Source organism: Nannospalax galili, unplaced genomic scaffold, assembly GCF_000622305.1.
Source record: "Nannospalax galili isolate Female #2095 unplaced genomic scaffold, S.galili_v1.0 scaffold667, whole genome shotgun sequence".
Lineage (NCBI taxonomy): Eukaryota > Metazoa > Chordata > Mammalia > Rodentia > Spalacidae > Nannospalax > Nannospalax galili.
The window spans coordinates 1,121,274-1,126,522 of record NW_008358387.1 but is presented as its reverse complement, the minus strand read 5'-3'; the positions used below and the strand labels follow the sequence as shown (position 1 = coordinate 1,126,522).

The following is a 5,249-nucleotide window of genomic DNA, read 5'->3' as shown; positions in this document are numbered from 1 at the left end:
AACTCCCCTCTTCCAACTCTCCTGTGCCTTTTACCCTCCTGCCACGACTTGCCTCGTGCTTCTTTTCTCTTCTGGAATAAGGAACCAGGATCCAAGGGACCCTGTGAGCTTTGGGGGTAGCCTTGCCCAGCGGATGGTTTGGCTCCAAGGTTAATGGCACAGGACCTGGGGGCTGGAGAGATGCTCAGAGGTTCAGAGCACTGGCTGCTTTTGCAGAGGACTTTGGTTCGTTTCCCAGCACTCACAGAATGGCTAAGGAGGTCCATAACTCTAGTTCCAGAGGATTCGATGCCCTCTTCTGGCCTCCATTGGCACCAGGCACTTACATGGTGCATTTACATACAAGCAGGCAAAACACTCATACACATGAAAAACAAAATCTTGTAAAAATAAGCAAAATGGCACACGGCCTAGAAACACTCAGACCTGGCAACTTCCTTATTGGTGTGGTGGAAGACAAGTTGCATCCATTTCCCTCTTAAGCCCTCAGTTTCCTCACCTGTAAAATGGGAGAGATCTGAGTTGGCTTCTTGGCTTTTGGAGGAAAGTCAGTGAGCTTATACCAGTAAACCATACTGCAAAAGGAATGTATTATTGTCTGGGATGCCCTGGGGAAACCCCAGAGAGGCCACAGGCTTGGGGAAGGGCCACTGTGGGGGGAACTGGGCCGGGCCTCCTGGTCCTAAGGTCTCCTGGTCCCATGCAGACTGAGCACTGTCACTTGTGCGACCCTGCGAGGTTGTTTTTCTGCCTCTACCTACTTTCCGTGTCTGTCTGTTCCTCAGTTTCCCCGTCCCTACTATTGAGGGGAGGTGTGATTCCAGGGACTGATGAGCAAAGTGGGGAGTTTTCCGGAGAGCTGGGCGGGGAGGGGGTCGCAAGCCGGGATCCGAGTCCGGATTTCCGGTGGAGCTCTGGCCTGCGGCTCCCACGCGTTCCGCGAGAGCGGCGGGTGGATGTCACCGGGTGACCGGGACCGGGTTTGGCAGGCGCGTGGGTCCCGCCGCTCCGCCGGGTCCGCAGTGCCTCTCCGTCGCCAGCGGTCCTCACTTTCCCAGGGCTCGAGGTCGCCGCCCACTCTGCCAGGTTCTCTGGGAGCTCGGTGGCCTCTGCCCATCCCTGCGGAGCATCTCCGACTCCCCATGGCCCCGCGTCTGCTCTAGAGCGCGCCGCAAGCGGAGGGACTTCTTGTTTTCGGGCTTGGTTCCCCCCCTCCCCGCGCCGCTTTCCGCATCCTCCTAGCATTGAAGGAAGCGCGCGTCCTTTCAGGAGGCAATAAAAAGGTGAGGGGGTGCTTCCCGGACTGGTAGTCCCAGGGTGGGGGTGGGGTCGGTCCTAGAAGAGGAATGTAGACTGCGCGAAGTGACAAGTCCCCAGCCTGGCCTCCTGGGGGCAGGCGAGCAGAGCCGATCCCCTCTTTCCTTGGGACGTTCCCTCTGGCCCCAGTTCCGCTGTGTTTTTACTAGAGCCCCTAGAAATTATTGCATCCTCTGTCTGATGCCCTCCAGGAGAGGGAATCTGTGCCTCCAGAAGTTTGGGATGGCCAAGGGGGGAGAAGTTGGGCTTGATGGGTCCAGAGGGAGGGACTGCTTGTTCTCTGGCCTCAGCTTCCTCTAGCATGGAAGACCTCAAAAACTGAGCAACCCTTGCTGGCCCTGTGGAGTAGCCTGGTGACTACTGACCCTGACCACTGAAGAGATGTCCAGAAGCTCAGTGGGGAAGGCCATTCCAGAGGAAAGGGTACTCTACAGCTGGTTTTTCTAGATAAAACTGCTGTGCTCTCTTCTCCTGCTCAGGCTTTTTCCTTTCCCCCAACTCCCTTCCTTGCTTCTCTCAGAGATGAGAGAAGTCAAAAGTGACCAAGTGTCTTTAAATAGACTCCCAGGCATCATTGCCAGAGACTCTGTTCCTGCAGCTGCGAACAAGGTCTGGAAATCTGGGTGTCAACAGGTAGGTCTTTCCCTCATGCTGCTGGCTGGATGAACCCAGCTTATAAACTGCTCTAAAGTGGAGTCACAGATATGGAGAGAGAGAGAGAGAGAGAGAGAGAGAGAGAGAGAGAGAGAGAGAGAGAGAGAGAGAATGAAGCCAGTCTGAAAACCTGCTTCCCGGTTAACCCGCCCCCCCATACAAGCTTTGTTTCTGGAAGTGACACTAACCTCACAGGAGGGAAAGATTTAGAAGTATTTAAGAATTCCTTTCTCAGAGTTTCAAACTACGTTCACTAGTTCAACATCCACCAGAGAATATCCACACATACCCTCACAAATAGCTATTCGTTCGCCAGCCTGGGTGTCATTATGTTTTCTGTCCCCCACCCCCTCTCTTTTCTGCTTTCTTTTTAGCCTCCTTCTACTTAAATATTTATTACAGGATGCAAAACCAGATTGAAAGCACAAGGACACCCAGAAGAAACGCTAGGATACTCTCTGCTTGATGGAAATAAAGCACACTCGCTGTCGAAGTGGGGTGTCTACTGCCTGTGCAGTCAAAGGGAATCAGTAGCATCAGAAGACCCCTGCCTGCCTCCTTTCTTCTTCTTTTTCCACTCTGGCTTGGTGGATGGATATGGAAATTACCTCCTTCATATTCAGTTCCTGGAGAGACTGTCTCTGGGCTTGGGCTGCTGAAGGCATCTATCTCTATACCAGATTCTCTTTGGGGATTGTAAATCTCAGGTGCTTACTGACACCAACAACCTTTGCACGTGATCTCCAGAAATCTCTCTGCTGTGTCTCTGGCTGATCATGATCCTCAGAGTGACTGCATCTCTTTTGGCAGAGATCTTTGCCATGCTGTGATCTCTTCTTTCACTGTGTGCTCCCCATCACTGGGGCATGTACCCCATTACATGCAACTGGAAACCCTGCAGTTTCTTTACTGGAGAGAATAATGGAGGTTCCAGAAGTTAAAGAGAGGCCTGAATCATAGCTAAGGCTTTCTGGGACTCATTGTTAGGAGGGTGACTTCTGCTTCTTGATTCTGCTTCCTTGGAGGACCCTCTCTGAGCCAAGGGGCGGGACAGGCTCTGTGGACACCTTAGGCTGGGAGGACACTAGACCTGCAACTTCAACTTGGAGCTTTGGGAAGTTTTTAGTAGGCTTACTTTCAATTGTTCATTTAAATTCTATAGAGATGGGGAGGATCTAGCTCTCTACAAGCACCTACTGTGTGTCAGTAACTCTGGCAGATGCTATGGGGGTCCGGACAAAGCAGGTCAATCTCTGAGGGTATGTCTTGGAAGAGATGGCATTGATTATGGTACCAGGGAGAGTCCTCAGCACATATGTGGTACAGATAAACAGTCTGATTGCTGGTTAGAAGATAAAGCTGTTCTGAGGACGGTGGCTCTGTATCCATAGGCCTAGAACACTTTTATCTAGTTTTAGGAATCAGGAAGTGTCTCCACTTTCCTGCTCTGCCAGACCCACAAAACATAACTCTTGCTTGTCTTTTTTAGAGGCATGTATACTTTCCTATCACTGACCCCCATAGGTTTCCTAAATCAAGGGGCAAAGGAAGGTCAGCAAAAGGGGGACCTGGATTTCTGGCAGAGAATTTCCCCGAAGGAGTCCTTAGCAGATTTGGCTGCAGTCAGGGAGTTCCTTTGAGGGTAATGAAACAGAAGTTCACTGTGTGCTTGCTAGACATTGCAACCTGCTTTAAAAAAAAATGATGGGGCATATTACCCAGAAACAGCTAGCTATTTCCTCCCCAGCCACAACACTATATGCCAAAAGGCCTGAAGTAGAAGACAGTTTTCTTTCTTTTCCCTTTCTTTCTTTTTCTTTCTTTCTTTCTTTCTTTCTTTCTTTCTTTCTTTCTTTCTTTCTTTCTCTCTCTCTTTCTTTCTTTCCTTTTACATTTCTCTCTCTCTCTCCCCCCCCAGGTAATCAGAGAAGGCATGTGTTGCTGCTGCTTTGGTTGTTACTGTAAAGCAAAAACAAAAACAAACAAAAAAACCCAGACTATTTTTGGGAGAAGGAAAGGGAGTTGGGGATTGAATCTGAGGCTATTTAGATTCGCACCGTGGCACAGCCCCTGATTCATCCTCCATTCACACACCTCAGGGGCTGCTGGTGAGAAGTGAGCAATTAACAACAGTTGCCTAACACCAGCGCCTTCTGGATTAGCAGTACAACCAGAAACATTTCAGAGGCCAGGCTGGGGACAAAGTCAGGGTCTCCCGCTCCCTGGGGACTTCCTACTAAAGCCCCATTTTCGGGGTCCTTGGACTCATCTACCACTCCCAGAGTGGAGACAGCGTCCCTCCAGGGCTCTCAAGTCGAGACCTCACGAAGACAGATTCCATCCCGCCACCCCCGTTTCAAAGCGAAGAGGTGGGCACCTGGGATGCGCATCCTGCCTTTTCTGCTTGGGCTTGCCTGTCTCTTCCACTTTTGCCCCCGACGTCCCAGACAGCGAAGCAGGACCTGGCATCCGCCCTGGGAAGACGCAGCCTGTACGCCTCCAGCGCACTCAGGGCGCAGCAAGAATGCTTAGGGATTGCAACAGTCACGATGCAGACCCTCAACTCAAATCCTTGGGAAGGATACCTGCATCTCCTTCCCTCCGCCCTATTTCCCGATCCTCAAGGCCCGCTCCTTTCCAGCCCAGATGCGGGTGCTCCGCGTTCCCGGCGCTCACCACTTTTGCCAGGAACTTTGGCTGGCTCCCCAGTGCCACAGGGAGAAGGATGTTAATGAGGGAGTGTAGCCTGGCTCTGTGAACCAGCTAGTTCCCGAGCTGCAATTGGCTGCGGCAAGGCGGAAGGATGACGTTATGCAAAGAAGGGGCGTGGCCAGGCTGCGCGGGCCCCGCCTCCTCCCTTTGGGGTTAGTGTGCCTGTGTTTAGCTCTGGGGAGAGTCAAACTGGATTCCATAGGGAAAGCCTGCAAATCACTTCTATTTTAGCAAGGAGAAAACAGAATCTCCATCCAGCAGGGTCCACCCCTCTCTTTCCTCCTCTCCTTTCTCTTTCTATCTCTTTCCCTCCCCCCTTCCTCTTTCCTTCTCTCTCCCCTTCCCCCCCCTCCGGTGTATCTGTCTACGGCAACAACCAGCGTCCTCATCTACACGCACTGAAAGGAAAGAAACATCTTTGGTTGGGAGAGAAGGAGAAAAAAGAGAGAGAGGAAAAAAAAAAACTTGCCTGGTTGTGGAAAATGACACTTCAAGTAGCAAAGCCGGCAGCGCGAGTTGAATCTATTGTTTCTTAAATTGCTATCAGGGTGTTTTTTTTTTTTTTT

The 5,249-nt window shown here is 51.4% G+C and overlaps 1 protein-coding gene across 1 annotated transcript in view; it reads left to right on the top strand.

Annotated features, from left to right (window-relative positions):
* Positions 1 to 1,147: 1,147 nt before the first annotated feature.
* Positions 1,148 to 5,249, top strand: part of Ebf1 (EBF transcription factor 1) — a 408,859-nt gene continuing 404,757 nt past the window's right edge. Inside the window, exon 1 of the mRNA XM_029557946.1 lies at positions 1,148 to 1,283. The gene's annotated coding sequence lies outside the window, so the exon portion shown is untranslated. The remainder of the gene's footprint in view (positions 1,284 to 5,249) is intronic.